The sequence below is a fragment of the Phoca vitulina genome, unplaced genomic scaffold (assembly GCF_004348235.1).
Source record: "Phoca vitulina isolate PV1807 unplaced genomic scaffold, GSC_HSeal_1.0 scaffold4, whole genome shotgun sequence".
NCBI classification, from domain to species: Eukaryota; Metazoa; Chordata; class Mammalia; order Carnivora; family Phocidae; genus Phoca; species Phoca vitulina.
The window spans coordinates 11,610,386-11,626,053 of NW_022589707.1; the positions used below are offsets into that span (position 1 = coordinate 11,610,386).

Here is a 15,668-nt window from a genome sequence, read left to right on the forward strand (position 1 = left end):
CCTTCAACTGCAACCAGAAACTGGAAGTCTTGGGTTGCTTGTACTTGGGGAATGAGGTTCCTGGCTTTTTGCATCAGGGTCTGGCCATACTGAGGGTTGGGGAAAGGGCCGGTAATCCTAGATCTTTAGACTTCAAAGTCCAGACGATGGTCCATGGTCCAAATAAAAAGCAAATTTAGGTTTTCTAAGCCATTGGCTGTTCTATGTCTCAGTTCTCAAATCCATAAAGTGGAGTGAGAAAGACAGAGGGACGAGATATGTATATTTAATAACAAGCTACTTTAAAATCCGTTTGGAAAACCTATACTTCATATAATGAATTGGGGTTTCAAAAGCAGGACGGAAAGAGTATACCCACCAAAAGGGAGCAGCAGAATAAATCCCAATGGAAAATGTGTGCCTCTCTGTGGTTGGAGTCCTTCGGTCAATAAATGATGACATTACACATTTCTGAAAAGGGTGTGTGTTTTGGACTTAACTGAGGTCCAGGTCTCAGCATGATATTCGGGCAAGGCCAGCATTTAACTGCTCTGCAGAATAAAGAGAAGGAAGTGGTCACCACCATCGCTCTTTCCCACCACGGCAGCGCCTCCCCAGTCTGACGTTGCCCATGAGTCTCTTCAGCTCATGGACTTGGAATCGAGCTCCCTCAGCAAGCCTGTGCCCCCATCGTGCCCTGAGAGATAAGTCGCCCTTTAACTCTGGGAAGGGGTGGTAGCTGGAGGCGTAGGGGAAGGGGGCGGTCTGACCTGCACGGAGGACTGGTGTGTGCAGTGTCTGCTCTTGGAGCCCATGGGCTGGTGTAGGGGAGCAGTCGGGCTTTCTCACTGCAGAGGGGCAGGGAGGGCAGGGAGCCCGACCTGGGACTTGATCCCAGGACCCTGACATCACTACCTGAGCCCAAAGCAGACGCTTAACCCCCTGAGCCACCCAGGCGTCCCCAACAAGCAATTACTGAGTACCAGTTGAATCAGGATGGAAGCTAAGCTGGATGACGAAGGCATACATTGCACTGACGCCGGCTTAAGAGAGTTGATTTCTGTCTTCCCTGGTACAGAAGATCCTGTCGTGACTCAAATTCCTTCCCTATTGTTAATCTGTTTTCCCCTAGGGCAGTGCTATTCGAAGTATGGCCCAGGCATGGGCAGCATCCGCATCACCTGAAAGCTTGTTAGAAACTTACGTCACATAATTAAAAACATAAGTATAAAAATACATAAATAAATCTTTAAAAATAAATAAATAAAATATGTATTTCTTAAAAAAAAAAAAAGAAAAAGAAATTTCAAATCGTAGGCCCCGCTTCAGAGCTATTGAGCCTGCACCATTGGCTAAAATCTGTATTTTACCAAGCTCTCCAGGTCATGTGATTTTTTTTTTTAATTATTGTGGTAAAATACACAGAACGGAAATGTACTATCTTAACCATTTTCAAGTGTACAGTTCAGTAGAATTAAATCCATTCATAGTGCTTTGCCGCCATCCCCAACATCCACCTCCAAACCTTTGCATCTTGCAAAACTGAAACTCTGCCCATTCAACATTAACTCCCCATTTCCCCCAGCTCCTGGCGAACACTATTCTATTTCCTGTCTCTACAATTTGACTACTCTAAATTCTCATACAAGTGGGATCATATAGTATTTGTCTTTTTGTGACTAGCTTATTTCACTTGGCATAATATCTTCAAAGTTTATCTGTGTTGTAGCCTATGTCAGAATTTCCTTCTTTCTTAAGGCTGAGTAATACTGCGTTGTATGTACATACCACATTTTGTTTATCCATTCAACTGTCAATGGACATTTGGGTGGTTTCCTTGTTTTAGCTATTTTGAATATTGCTGCTAAGAACATGGGTGTACAAATATCTTTTCAGGACCCTACTTTCAATTATCTTGGCCATATGCTCAGAAGTAGAATTGCAGAATCATACTGTGATCCTATTTTTAATTTTTTAAAAAACCACCATACTGTTTTCTCTAGAATAGGGTTCCCAAACCATTCTTGATGATGGGCACTTGGCAAAGGTCTTTCAGGTAGTCTTGGCAGACCCTAGGAAACATTCAAAGTCAGGATTCCCCACTGCCAAGGGAGAAGGAAAAAGTGGGGTAAGGAAACTGTTTATTTTAGGAACTGATCAGTAATTTAAACTTTCTTCTGTGGCTAAGCACTCCACTAGACACGTAGATATATTTTCCTATTTCGTTCTCACGAAACTCTACGAGGTAGGAATCACAGCTGAACCCATTGGCTTCTCTTTTGTGGTCCAGGGCTATGTTTTTTACTGGTCACAGACATGCGCATAAAGATAATCTACTGATACTTTAAGCCCAACATATTCAAAATGAAACTCATTATGTTTCCCTACACCAGGCCCTTTCTTTCTTCTTCAGACTATAAGCTAGTACCTGTTTCATTGATTTCTTATCGCCAGCAAATCCTGGAATTGGTGCATTTATGAACCACTTCTCTTTTTCAGTTAAGGTTATTTCTGGTCATTTCTGCTTAAAACCTACCTTAGTCTATTTGGGTCTTCCCATTTTCTCAGACCCCTTCTAGCCAGCCTCCTGCCAGACTTGTTCACCTCCCTGTCCTCCCATCCCTCTGCTGTAATCCCAGCTTCAATGCTATATTCCCCATGAAAACTTTTGTGAACCCTGCTAATGAACACCAACAGTATTTTATCATTCCCACTTCATAACAACCACGCACATTCCTCCTAGAACCATAGCTAACGACAAACTTGAGTTAAGCTCCTTAATAGAACTAAGAGCTTGCCTTCATATTAGTACTGACCCCAAATTCCATCCTAAGATATTTGCCTATAACACGTTCAGTCCTCTTACCTATGCTAGCATCTGTAAGAGTTTATCAGCGAGTGGGAGACCAGAGCAGAGATCCATAGAGATGAAGAAATGTTGACTTCTTCCAAAGTATGCTCTTCACAGGAGATATTTGCCTGCTTATTCCCTACGATCACCTGAAACTCTAGCCCAGTCTGGCTACTTGATAGTTGCCTCTAAATGATGGAACAGATTTTGACAGAGGGATCCCCTCTTGAATTTTAAGAGTTTAGATGGTCATCAGAGGAGATAGGACTATATTGGCAGAACCATTGGCTAAGCTGAAGCCATATTGCGCTACTGCTTTGCCTCAAACAAAACAATATGGTTGATGTGTATATTTTGACTAGGGGGTCAAGGTAACCTCCATTCTAAATCCACCTTTTTTATTTATTAGCAGTTTGACATTTGGCAAGTCATTAAGCTTCTGTGGGGCTTAATTTCCTCCCCTTGGAACATGTGGATAATATATCTGCTTCTCCTGCCGTAGAGAGTTGTGAGTAGAGGAGAGTGAGATAAGGTATGTGAAAGAATTTAGTAAACTAATATCAGGTACCTTTTGCTGCTGATACCCCAAACATAGCGACTTATAATAACCACCATTTATTTAGCTTGTGATTTTGTGGGTTGGCCAGACTGTGTGGTCTGTGCCAGCTTCGTTGATCATTGCTGGGCTCACTCATGCGTCCATGGTGAACTGGCAAGTTGCCTAATAGATGGGAGATCTAGGATGGCCTCAAATTCCATGTCTGGTGGTTGACAAGCTGTAGGTTTGGGTAGCAGGAGTGACTGTGCAGTGTCTATCTCATCATCCCGCAGGTCAACTTGGGTTTCTCTACGTGGCAGCATCAGGGTTCCAAAAGAAGACAAGCTCCATAGTGCGCAGGCTTCTCAAGTCTCTGCTAGCGTCTCTTTCCTGACATCCCGTTGGCTGAGCCCAGAATCAGGTGGGAGGTCATTCAAAGTTTCCTGGTAAAGGAGCATGGATGGATGGGATACAGGAGAAAAGAAGAATTTATGGCTGTTTTTGCAATCTACTAGACCGTTGCCAATTGGGATAGCAGCAGCAGATGTTCTAGCACAGTGCCCAAAGTCATCGCTGGGAGCTACAGTGTCTGTGCCCAATGGCGGGGGCATTGGAGTCCTCGCTGGAGTCATCCCCACTCCGTGCTTTGGGTGTTATTCTCAGCAGAGTGGCCTTCCAAGCTCAATTCTCTGGCCTTCCCAAGAAGTCTGTGAGGCACTTGATATCCTTTAACAAATTCCTGTTTTGTTTAGACTAGCGAGAGTGGTTTCTACTGTTTCTGACTGAGGATCCTGGCACTGATAGTTTTCCAAGGCTGGAGCGCTGTGGCTTTAAATACCGCATACTGAAGAAGGCACAATGTTTGTTTTACTTTTTGGCAAGTAAAATGTTCAGCTCACCTATTCCTATGTATGTATTCATATAATCCAGCTAGGCTTTAACACACAAGCTCAGGACTCCCCAAATATCAAAGCAGATGGTTTGAGAAAAGAAGGAAAGCAAACTCTATTTGTCTCATGGAGAAAAGCAAACACTTGAATTTTGTGTGAAAAATCTAAGCTCTCTAGCTCCACTCAGTGTTCTGTTGGACTTACGGGGCACCATATTAGTTTGTAAGAGAATGAAAATGGGATTTGCTCACTGTAGCTTCATTGGATAATCTTTGGCCAATTTTAAACGGACATCTCAATTTAAAAATTTTTTTCAAACTAAAAGCAGTATGGTGTAGTGGCCAAGGGCATGGGCTGTGGAGTTAGAGAGCCCTGGATTTGAATCCCGAGGCAGCCCTATATTAGCTTTGTGACTTTGGGCCAGTTACTCAGCTTCTCTGAGGCTCCTCTGTCAGGTGAGAAGGCATCCTCGTAGTATTGCTGTGAGGATTTAACGAGATCTAAGACAGGCTTACTTTGCATCAGAGAATCATCTTTGGGAGTAATTCATGACACCTGTATGGTAAAAGTTAAAATCAAGATTTTAAATATAGTACTTTTGCATGACTTTGACAGTCATAAAAATAGTCATCGTCGTTTTTGTTTCATTTTGATGCTTGTCATGACATCATTTCCAACAGTGGTGCATTTAGAAGTGTGGAAGTCTTGGGGCGCCTGGGTGGCTCCGAGAGTTGAGTGTCTGACTCTTGATTTCAGCTCAGGTTGTGATCTCAGGGTCGTGGCATCCAGCCCCGCATTGGGCTCCACGCTCCGTGGGGAGTCTACTTGAGATTCTCTCCCTCTGCTCCTCTCCCCACTTCCACACACACACTCTCTCTCTAAAATAAATAAATCTTTAAAAAAAGTATAGACATCTTTCTCTTTATCTCTTTTCTATATTATCATAAGAACACATGACATTAAATTTACCAATGTAAGCATTTTTAAGTGGACAGTTTAATTAAATATGTTCACACTGTTGTGCAGCAGGATCCCTGGAACTTTTTCAACTTGCAAAACTGAAACTCTATAACCATTAACTACTAGTCCCCTCTCCCCCTAGCCCTTGGCAATCACCTTTCTAATTTCTGCTTGTATGATTTTGGCTACTTTAGATACTTCATATGAATGGAATCATACAGTATTTCCCCTTTTCTGACTGGCTTATTTCACTTAGCAGAATGTCCTCAAGGTTCATCCATGTTGTAGCAGGTGAGAGAATTTCCTTCTTTTTTAAGTCTACATAATATTCCACTGTATGTATATATCACATTTTCTTTATCCATTCATTTGTCAGTGGACATTTGGGTTGCTTCCATCTCTTGGCTGTTGTGAATAACGTTGTAATTGACAGGTATATAAATATCTCTTCAATATCCTGGTTTGAATTCTTGGATATATACCTAGAAGTGGGATTTCTGGATCTTATGGTAATGCTATTTTTAATTTTTTGAGGAACTTCTATACTGTTTTTCATAATGGCAGCACCATTTTACATCCCCACCAATAGTGCCAAAGAGTTCTTTGCATCCTTGCCAACACTTGTTATTTTCTGTTCTTTTGATAATGGCCATTCTAATGGATGTGAAGTGATATCTCAATGTAGTTTTGATTTGCATTTTTCATTTTTTCTTTTTTTTAAAAGAGGAGGAGAGAGGGGTTGGAGGGGCAGAGGCAGAGAGAGAATCACGGAGCCTGATGTGCGGCTCAATTTCACAACTCTGAGATCATGACCTGAGCCAAAATCAAGAGTCAGACGCTTAACCAACTGAACCGCCCAGGTGCCCCTTGATTTGCATTTGTCTTATAATAAATGATGTTGAACATCTTTTCATATGTGTGTAGTCCATTTGTATATTCTCTTTGGAGAATTGTCTATTCAAGTCCCTTGCGCACTTTTAAATTGGGTTATTTGTTTTTTGTTGTTGTTGAGTTGTAGAAACTCCTTACATATTTTGGATATAACCTCTTATATATATGATTTGCAAATATTTTCTCCCATTCTGTAGGTTGTCTTTTCACTCTGTTCAAAGTTTCCTTTGATGCACAAAAGTTTTTACATTTGATATAGTTCCATTTGCCTATTTTTGCTTTCATTGCCTGTGCTTTTGATGTCATACCAAAGAAATCATTGCCAAATCCAATGTCCTGAATCTTTCTCCCTAAATTTTCTCTAGGAGTTTCATATTTTTAGGTCTTGTGGATAAGTTTTTAAACCATTTTGAGTTGATTTTTATGTGTGGTGTAAGGTAAGGTCCAACTTAGTTCTTTTGCATATGGATATCCAGTTTTCCCAATACCATTTGAAGAGACTGTCCTTTCCCCATTGTGTAGTTTTGGCATGTTTATCAAAAATCATTTGACCATATCATGCAAAGCTTTATTCCTGGGATCTCTGTTCTGTTCTATTGGTTTATATACCCGTTTTTATGGCAGTCCTACACAGTCTTGTTGCTTTGTAGTATGTTCTGAAATCAGGCAGTGTGAGGCCTCAAGATTGCTTTGGGTATTGCAGGTCTCTTGAGAATCCTTTTTAGGATATTTAGTTCTATCCCCGCAAAGAATGCCATTGGGATTTTGATAGGGATTGTGCTGAATCTGTAGATAACTTTGGCTAGTATGGACATTTTAACAACGTTAAGTCTTCCAATCCATGAGCACAGAATGTCTTTCCATATATTTGTATCTTCTTTAATTTCTTTTAGCAATGTTCTGTAGCATTCGGTGTACAAGATTTTCATCTTGATTAAGTTTATTCCTAAGTATTTTATTCTTCTTGATTTTATAGTAAATGAGTTTGTTGTCTTATTTTTCTTTCCAGATTGGTCATTGTTAGTGTATAGAAACATAGTTGATTTTTGTGTGATTTTCTAGCCTGTAACTTTGTTAAAATAATTTAATTTTGACAGTTTTTTTGTGTAATCCCTAGGGTTTTCTCATATAAAATTATGTCATCTGTGAAACAGATATAATTTTACTTTTTTCTTTCCAATTTGAGTGGCTTTTATTTCTTTTTTGGCATCAGAGTAATTCTGGCCTCGTAGAATGAGTTTGAAAATGTTCCCTCATCTTCAATTCTTTGGAAAAGTTTTAGAAGGATTGGTATTAATTCTTCTTTAAATATTTGGTAGAATTTTCCAGTGAAGCCTCTGGTCCTGGACTTCCCTTTGTTGGGAGGCTTTTGATTACTGCTTTAATCTCTTTATTAGTTATAAGTCTATTCTGATTTTTTTTTTTATTTCTTACGAGTCAGTGTTGGTAGGTTGATGTTTCCAGGAATGTACCCATTTCTTCTAGGTTATCCAGCTTGTTGGCCTATAATTGTTCATGGTAGTCTGTTATAATCCTTTTTACTCCTGTGACATCAGTTGTAATGTCCCTTCTTTCATTTCTAATTTTAATTATTTGAGTTTCATCTCTTTTTTTCTGAGTCTAGCTAAGGATATGCCAATTTTGTTGATATTTTCAAAAAACCAATTCTTGGTCTTGTTAATTTTTCTATTGCTTCTAGTCTCTCTTCCATTAATCTGTGCTCTAATCTTTATTATTTCCTTCTCTCTGCTAACTTTTGGTTTAGTTTGCTCTTCCTTTTGTAGTTCCTTGAGATGTAAAATTAGATTGTTGATTTGAGGGCGCCTGGGTGGCTCAGATGGTTGAGCGTCTGCCTTCGGCTCAGGTCATGATCTCAGGGTCCTGGGATCGAGTCCCGCATCGGGCTTCCTGCTCCTTGGGAGCCTGCTTCTCCCTCTGCCTCTCTCTCTCTCTCTCTCTGTCTCTCATGAATAAATAAATAAAATCTTAAAAAAAAAAAAAAGTAGATTGTTGATTTGAGACCTTTCTTCTTAATGTAAGCATTTGTCACTATAAACTTTCTTCTTAGTACTGCTTTTACTGTTCCATATATTTTGGAATGTTGTATTTTCATTTTACCTCCAGATTTCTTCTAGATTCCCTTGTGATTTCTTCTTTGACTCATTGTTTCAAAAGTGAATTATGTATTTCCATATTTTAGCTGATTTTTCTGTTTTCTTTCTGCTATTGAATCCTAGTTTCATTTCATGTGGTCAAAGAGGATACTTTGTATGAGTTCAACCTTCTTAACTTTGTTAAGACTTACTTTGTGACTTAGCATGTGATCTATCTTGGTGAATGTTCTATGTGCATTTGAGAAGAATGTGTATTCTGCTGTTTTGGGTGCAGTGTTTTATATATGTCTCTTAGGTCCAATTGGTTCCATCGTGTTGTTCAAGTCCTCTGTTTCCCTGTTGATCTTCTGTCTAGTAGTTCTAGCCTAACTGAAGGGGAGGTATTAAAGTCTCCTACTATTATTGTATTGCTGTCCATTTCTCCTTTCAGTTCTCTCAGTGATTCATATATTTGGGAGGCTTAATCTCTCTTTAAAGATGATAGGATTTATGATTCTCATAGGGATTAGATTTCACAACAGTGGAAAGTAAAATGTTGCCTTGGGGAGACTATGCTCAAATGGCTGAAGCTCTTTGTGGCCAGAAGGGCTTGGACCACTGGACCACTCTTCTGCTGAGAAGACCTTCCTCATATCTTCCATCCCTCTCACATAGCCCAATGTAGCTTCTGTCTACTTCTCTAATCCCATCCCATGATGCTTCACTGCTCATTACTGTGCCCAAGCTACCCTGACTTTAGCTATTACCTACTTCTTAAATACCCCTTTTCTGCCTTAGCATTCACACACGCATATGCACACATGCACACACTGACACATGCGTTGTATCATTCAAGGTTTAGTATATATGAAATCTTTTCAGGGAAGACTTCCATAACCATTCTTGATGTTTGCTGGCTTTCAGTCATAGAAAATGTCTACATATTTTAAAATACTTTTTGTTTTGAAGGTGTATTTGTCAGGTTACATAAAACATACAAAACCTTTTATGTAAGTTTGTTAGCTTGATTGGTAGTTTAAAATATTTAGACAAGTAGCATGTGGGCCGCCATTGTGCTCTTGTACTGAACCTCACACACATTCAAGATGGGCCTGTAAGGAAGTTATAGAAACAGAATTAGTTATTATAGCAGAATATTGAAAGCATCTAATTTTTTTTTCCCTGTTGGGACATTTAAGTTCTATCCAAATGATGGGCCAATATTTACCCATACATTAAGATTGTTCGAAGCCCATGAACCACGGAGAAATATTTATGATTAAAAAAACACACAATGGAATGTAAATTAAGAATATATCTATGTGAAAAATGCATATAGGAAGAAGTAAATGAAATAGTTCTCAGGATAATAGGATTAAGGAATCTTCTCTACTTATTTTCAAAATATTTATACCGCTACATTTAACTCTGTAATTTGAATAAAAAGCAAGAACACAAGTCATTAACCTGTTTGCACACCATGATGGCAGCTGCCCATGGAGAAATGCTCTGAGCTGTCAGGCCACTTGGCTTCACTTGGCTCTCTGTCTACCAGCAGCAGGGTTTCCACATCTGTGTGGACTGATGGGAAGATAGCCAGAGAGCACGGTACAGATTAAGATCAAATATCTGCTAGACGAGAAATATTTTAAAGAATCAATAAAAATGAACAGTCCAGGGCTCAAGGGGGATACATTTTTGAAATTTTGGAGAGTAAATCTGCATGACCTTGTCTGGCACTCAGCTTCATGAGGCGGAGGACTTGGGATTCGTTCAATTCTCCTGCCAGCAAAGAGAAGGGACAAGGGGACAAGTGAGCTCTGGCATAGGTAAGTCAGGGACTCGAAGGGAGCCTACGAGTCCTGAGGGATGAGCAGATACTAGGCAGGCAAGGAGCAGGTGACAGACGATGAGGGCAAAGGCAGATCCTTAAAAACGTGTTGGTGTCCCTGAAAGTCTGCACCAAGTTGTGTGTGGCAGAGCTTTTGAAAAGTCACCCGACAAATTTTTGGAGAGGACTGGAGAAGAGTAAAAGTAGAAGGAGGGAGATCAATGTTTGAAATGTTTAAAGAGAGCAAAGCTGAGGATGTGACCCAGGGCCTGAGCGGGGAGGATAGAGAGGAGATGGATTTGAAAGGAACAAGGAAAGAAAATCAACAGGACTCTGTAACTGATCAGAAGGAAAGTCACGGTGACAGCCAGGATGCTGGCTGAGCATCCGAGTGCATTGGTAGGACCACTGTTGCCAGACACCAGCAAGACTCCAGAAACCAGCAAGGACTTGGTATGAGTTTATATTTTAGATTGAAAATCTAAATTTATATTTATTTATGTCTGCCTCTTTCCCAGGTTACAATTACATGGGGATCCATGAGGTCTCTATTTACATTTTATGTTTCCATCGGCTGAGCTCTACAGTTACATAATCAGGGAAAGAAATCCCACAATCGATTTCAGGCCTCTTTGGCCATGACCTCTTGTAAATAGTCAGAACTAGGTTTGCAGGCAAATCCAGAGGCATTTATGAACAAATACTGACCCCCAGTGTCTGGGTGTAGAAATAAAGATTAAATAAGGATTAAAAAATAAAGATTATAAAATACCAAGACTCCCGGGAAAGTATGTAGAATTCCAGCTACAAATCCCATTCCCTACAGTCCAGTTCAGAATCCTAGTGTGCTTCAGAAATTAAAATGCTGACTAGCTAACCTATGGCCAGGGACTGCCTGGAGAACTCTAATGGATATTCTACAGAACAAGTGTCAGAATGGATTAAGGGCCTCAGTCCAAGTGGCCAATGGGCACATAACTATGTGATGGACTTTACCCTCTTTGTTCCAAGGTCCAGTTTCAATTAGTCCCAAGGGTCTTCTCACTAACAGGGTAGATTTTATGCAATTAATTTCACTAATAACCCTCTGATTCCTCACCGAGGTCAGCATTATGTCAAATGAAGTTTCCTCTCGAGTGGAGGCAAGGCAGCATGGTTGGTGGACATTCCCTTTGCAGTAGCTGTGAAGCTTGAGTGAATTCATGAAAAATCCTTGAGTAAACTCGGCGCTGCAGTTGCCTTATTGAGAAAGTGAGAAAGTGACCATCTGACATCTTGGCCAGCGGTTGCTAAAGTTACCATCAGTAGGCATCTATCTTCTGCACACTGGAAACTAGGCGCTGGTTCTTTGGAGTTGCGTTTGTGTTTACTGGGCTATGCTGAAGTCTAAAAAAACTTGGCTTTGCGGAGAATTAAATGAACAGGTTGAGCAATAAAACTGTCTTGAGAGGTAGAGCTTCCTTCATGAAAACGGGATCTTTTTCACAAACTTTGTTTTTTAAATGAGACTAGACTGAAGGCTTACGTGGTCAATCGCAACATAAATAAAAGGCAAATCTTTAGTACCAACACGGTCCATTTGCCTGTTGTTTGGGGCAGTGAGAGCCAGTCACTGCAGGCCTCTGACCCTCAGCAGTCTTAGCAGAAGGATGCACGGAGGAAGAGCAGAAACCAAGGCTGCTTCAGAGTCACATGGATTCGGGTGGGGGCTAGGACCCTGAGATGAGTGACACGAGGAACATTTGCAAGCCTGCTGCTGCAGCGAGCTCAAATTCAAGGAACCCTAGGCCCAGACATTACATAAGGTTTCAGAGCCAAATGGTGACAGTGAGAAGGAATGCCACCCTAAGGCAGTAAAGGAGATTAAACAGAAAGTTTTGCATCAGGAGAAAGAAATTCCATTTCCCATTTGTTCAGCTACAAGGTAATGGCAATCGTAACCCCGTTCCTGATTTGCTCTCTCAGCAGAAGAGCTAAGTGTTGGTGTAATGCCTATAACTGCAGCGCGAAGCGTAACTGACATAAAATGAGGGTACTTGTTTCCTGACAACACAGGCGTGAGGAGTTCTCCTCTCACCTAACAAGGACAGAGATTTCAGGAACAGTGAAACGGCACAGAAAGCAGGTACCTTTATCCAAGTCACTATAGAGAGGTTGTTTTAGTTGCTTCTTTGTGCGTTTTTTTTCCTCCTGTCACTTTAGTTTTCCTGGTCTCATTTTGAAAAATTTCAAACCTACAGAAAAGCTTTCCTCAGTTTATCAGTTACAATATTCACTGCATTTGCTTTCTGTCGCTCGCTAAATATACAGGGACGTTGTGTTGGCCGAACTATTTGAATGTGAGTTAAAGACATGACACATCACCTTTAAATTCTTCAGCCCCCAAATGTCCTTTATAACTTTTAATTAAAATATCCAATTAGAGTTCGAATATTGAGGCCCTAATCCCCAACATAATGGTTTTTGGAGGGACGGCCTTTGGGAGGTACTTAGATTTACATGAGGTCTTGAGGGTAGGCCCCCCCACCCATGATGAGATTAGTGTCTTCATAAGAGGAAGAGACCAGTGCCCTCCCCTCCGCTCTCCACCACAAGAGAGCAAGAAGACATCTGTCTGACAACCAGGAGGGCCCTCATCAGGCACCAAATCTGCTAGTTCCTTAATCTTTGATGGCCCAGTCTCTAACACTGTGACAAATGTTTGTTGTTAAAGCCACCTTGTCTGTGGTTTTTTGTTACAGCAGCTTGAGCAGACTGAGACAAATGTTCCATAATCCATGATCATCACTCTTGTCTTTAATCTCAAATTGTCCCAAATTTGGCACTTGAAGCCAATTTTTGTGTCCCATCAGTCTTTGGGCATTTTCTTCTTTTCTGACTCAAGCTGTTCCAAATTCCCCTTATATTTTATCTGTCCCAAACCTGGAATTGACCATTTTCCCAAACATCCCTGGTTCTGTGGAAGAGTAAATAGAAAGCAAGCTCAGGGCTATAGGTAAGTTCATCATTACTAGGTTATTGTTTCAGGTCCTTTGAGGGAACAGGAACAGAGCTGGGGGTGAGAGAAGGTGGTGTTAGGGAGAGAAAGCGCGTGCACGCACACACACACACACACACACACACACACACACACACACTCATATAAATATCTCCAGTTCCAAACCAATAAAACCGCATTCTTATCTGCTTCCATGTTCTATCTCCCTTCTCCCATAGTGAGTAACCTGATTTACAAGAACATCAACAAATTTGCTCATTTCTTAAACCTACGCAATTGGTTTCAGAATTATTTAAAATAGTCTCAGGAACATTTTCATCTTTAAAACAGTTGAATTTAACATCAGAGTCGCGAAATCATCCCACAGTATTCAGCAGAAATCACACATAACAGACTAACAGGTCTCTAGACAGCGACCAGAGGTAATACAAACTGTGTACCAGCCAAGACTCAAATTGGACAACTTAGCAAAGGCTGCCGTGAGATTTCTCTAAAGTACCGAAAAAAAGACAAAGTTCAAAACAGAATATTGATGGCTTCCACTTTAACCGTGCAGACACTATTTAAGCTATTTCCCTTTTCGGAATCTATCCCGTTTGATGTTCGGCATTTATTCCAGAATAATCCAGTGGGGGCTGGGGAAGAGAGAGGGGAGACATACAGAACAGTGGCCGTAAGCGAATGAGGTGGCAGTTGGGTGGCAGGCGGGCATAGGAGTGTTCTTTGTGCTATTTATACTCTCTGCTTTTGTGGCCGCTTAAAGCTTTTTATAATAAAAAGATTTTTAAAAATGTATTCCTGTCAAATCAGAGTAAATGTAAGCTTAAGTGGCCTGCTCCGACTTAAAAAGCAAGTAAGAAATATGTGGCCTTATTATGTATACGTAGGAAGAGATGGTGACACTCTAGCTTACCTCTAGAAAATTGTCAAAGGAACTTACATTTTTTTTGGTAACTTAACGTCCCAGTGTCTTAAAGGCTATACAGCCAGATTATCCTCCAATAAATAAAACACGACCAATCGTGGAAAAAGAGTGACTTTCATTCTGCCTATCAGTTGGCCAACTAACTTTGTCGTAAGAGGGAGATAGAAGGATTACAATATTCTTCTATTTTGGATGTTTCATTTTCCCCTTGGAATTGGTGGTTTTAATTCCCTTCATTGTCCAATGTGGAAAACGCTCAGGCCACAGCCAGATCTGCTGTGAGGCAAGGCATGATTTAATACTACAAACGGTGTTATAAGAGTCAGCCAAAAATTTGCAAAATCCAATTATGCAAAACACAAAAGGAGGAAACGTAATCAGGAACTGTAATGTTGAGGCAATTTTGGTATGTTTCTGAGGGAAGAAGAACATATGAAAGGCTTTCCAGGTAACAGGGAAGCTGAAATTTGAAAAGAGACTGTTGCTTGCAAATGCAAGCAAAGGAATTAAAAATGACACCAGGGGATGATGAAATGCCTGTCTAGTAAAACTGCTTTCCCTAGCCCATTCTGTCAAAAGCGGTGAGGGGCCAGGAAAATAAAGAACTATAACTACACGAAAGGAGGGGGGAAACATTTGACCTCTCTCTTCTCTCTTTTCTTGGGGTGGCAACATGACCAGTTAGGTTTCTGCATTTGGCCACCAAGCTGGCCAAGTGCTGCCCCCTGGGGATTGGTTTTAACAGGTGCATGCACTGACCAAAAAAATAAATAAATAACACCCCCCCCCCCCCCAAAAAAAACTATAGAGCATGGGGAGGCATCCCAGACTGGAAGACAAATAACCATGGCCATTCCTGTGCATGTGTAGGAACAGCATTTAGATAAAAGCGATCATGCTCCAAGATGAGAAATAACCTACAAATCTGGGGCGAAACAATCTCGTTGAGCCTGGAAATAACCAGATTGCATTTAGAAATCTTTCTTGCACATCTTAGCAAAGAAAAATGCATGATAGAATGTATTCTTATCCAGGGATGCTTTGTTGTCGGGGCTCAAAATAGTATTAGATGATGCGCAAACCTTCATTTTTCTGAAGCAGAACTTCTGCTCTTTTGGCAAAATAACTTCTCGGTGTACTAGGATACAGTACTCATCTGAGATATTTAAAAATTAAAACTCTAGGAGGAGCATCTTGCTCTCGCCTTCATCTTACCACACTCTTTCCACACTGGGACAATTACTTCAGCCTGGGCAGAGGAGACATTTCTCACTGGCTCTGGGACTAGCCCAACCTGGCAGCAGGATGGGTTGCCTTCTCTAACGGCCAAATTTCTAGACAGGCTGTCTACCTTTTCTTTAAAAAAAAATTTCTCTTCTTTTCGTCCCAGCCTCACAGAGAACAGAAGGATGCCAAGATTAGGATGCAGTTTAGTCAGCCTTCAAGATTTCTACATCAGGGCGCCTGGGTGGCTCAGTTGGTTAAGCGACTACCTTCAGCTCAGGTCATGATCCTGGAGTCCCAGGATCGAGTCCCACATCAGGCTCCCCGCTCGGTGGGGAGTCTGCTTCTCCCTCTGACCCTCTCCCCTCTCATGCTCTCACTCTCTCTCTCTCAAATAAATAAATAAATAAAATCTTCAAAAAAAAAAAAGATTTCTACATCAAAAATTCTGGATATCTTGTAAGCCATGTGAAAAAAAAAAACAGGTA

The 15,668-nt window shown here is 40.8% G+C and overlaps 1 protein-coding gene across 1 annotated transcript in view; it reads right to left on the bottom strand.

The window, feature by feature from the left end:
* The window catches only part of CALD1 (caldesmon 1), a 287,920-nt gene that overhangs the window by 258,080 nt on the left and 14,172 nt on the right, over positions 1-15,668 (bottom strand). The gene's annotated exons all lie outside the window — the stretch shown is intronic.